This window comes from Arachis hypogaea, chromosome 2 (assembly GCF_003086295.3).
Source record: "Arachis hypogaea cultivar Tifrunner chromosome 2, arahy.Tifrunner.gnm2.J5K5, whole genome shotgun sequence".
Lineage (NCBI taxonomy): Eukaryota > Viridiplantae > Streptophyta > Magnoliopsida > Fabales > Fabaceae > Arachis > Arachis hypogaea.
In genome coordinates, this window is record NC_092037.1 from 91,647,207 (window position 1) to 91,649,099 (window position 1,893).

Consider the following 1,893-nt stretch of genomic DNA (forward strand, 5'->3'; position numbering starts at 1 on the left):
TACTACACCAACATCCAACTTCTATGGGAGAAACATCTCAATTCCTACCATTGGAGCAAACAACTTTGAGCTTAAGCCTCAACTAGTTTCTCTAATGCACCAGAATTGCAAGTTTCATGGACTTCCATTGGAAGATCCTCATCAGTTCTTACCTGAATTCTTGTAAATCTGTGATACTGTTAAGACCAATGGGGTTGATCCCGAGGTCTACAGGCTCATGCTTTTCCCCTTTGCTATAAGAGACAGAGCTAGGATATGGTTGGACTCACAACTTAAGAAAAGCCTGAACTCTTGGGAAAAGCTGGTCAGTGCTTTTCTGGCCAAATTTTTTCCACCTCAAAAGATGAGCAAGCTTAGAGTGGAAGTCCAAAGCTTCAGACAGAAGGAAGGTGAATCCCTTTATGAAGCTTGGGAAAGATACAAGCAATTGATCAGAAGGTGTCCTTCTGACATGCTTTCAGAATGGAGCATCTTATGCATATTTTATGATGGTCTGTCTGAACTGTCCAAGATGTCATTGGACAGCTCTGCTGGAAGATCTCTTCATCTGAAGAAGACGCTTGCAGAAGCTCAGGAACTCATTGAAATGATTGCAAATAACCAGTTCATGTACACCTCTGAGAGGAATCCTGTGAATAATGGGATGCCTCAGAAGAAGGGAGTTCTTGAAATTGATGCTCTGAATGCCATATTGGCTCAGAACAAAATATTGACTCAGCAAGTCAATATGATTTCTCAGAGTCTGACTAGATTGCAAGCTGCATCCGACACTAAGAAAGAAGCATCTTCTGAAGAAGAAGCTTATGATCCTGAGAACCCAGCAATGGAAGAGGTGAATTACATGGGAGAACCCTATGGAAACACCTATAACCTTCACGGAGAAATCATCCAAATCTCTCATGGAAGGATCAACAGAAGCTTCAACAAGGCTTCAATAGTAACAATGGTAGAAGAAATAGGTTTAGCAATAGCAAGCCTTTTCTATCATCTTCTCAGCAACAGACAGAGAACTCTGAGCAGAGCCTCTCTAGCTTAGCAACTATAGTCTCTGATCTATCTAAGACCACTCTCAGTTTCATGAATGAGGCACGATCCTCTATCAGAAATTTGGAGGCACAAGTGGGTCAACTGAGTAAAAAGGTTACTGAAACTCCTCCTAGCACTCTCCCAAGCAATATAGAAGAAAATCCCAAGAGAGAGTGCAAGGCCATAACCATGACCAACATGGCCGAACCTGGAGAGAGTGAGGAGGACGTGAGCCCCAGTGAGAAAAACCTCATGGGACGTCCTCTGAACAAAAGGGAGTTTCCCTTTGAAGAGCCAAAGGAATCTGAGGCTCATACAGAGACCATAGAGATTCCATTAAACTTCCTTCTGCCATTCATGAGCTCTGATGAGTATTCTTCCTCTGAAGAGGATGAAGATATTACTGAAGAGCAAGTTACTAAGTACCTTAGAGCAAGTTGCTAAGTACCTTGGAGCAATCATGAAGTTGAATGCCAAGTTATTTGGTAATGAGACTTGGGAGGATGAACCCCCTTGCTCACCAATGAACTAAATAACTTGAATAGGCAGAAATTACCTCAGAAGAAACCGGATCCCGGAAAATTCTTAATACCCTATACCATAGGCACCATGACCTTTGAGAAGGCTCTGTGTGACCTGGAGTCAGACATAAACCTTATGCCAATCTCTGTAATGGAGAAACTGGGAATCTTTGAGGTACAAGCTACAAGAATCTCACTAGAGATGGTAGACAAATCCATGAAACAGGCTTATGGACTGGTAGAGGATGTCTTAGTGAAGGTTGAAGGCCTTTACATCCCTGCTGACTTCATAATCCTAGACATTGGGAAGGATGAGGATGAATCCATCATCCTTGGAAGACCCTTC

General features: G+C 42.6%; 1 non-coding gene across 1 annotated transcript; it reads right to left on the minus strand.

The window, feature by feature from the left end:
• Positions 1 to 349: 349 nt before the first annotated feature.
• On the minus strand, positions 350 to 457 carry LOC112765941 (small nucleolar RNA R71). The gene has a single exon (XR_003183975.1). It is a non-coding gene; the product is annotated as a small nucleolar RNA R71 (small nucleolar RNA).
• Positions 458 to 1,893: the final 1,436 nt, after the last annotated feature.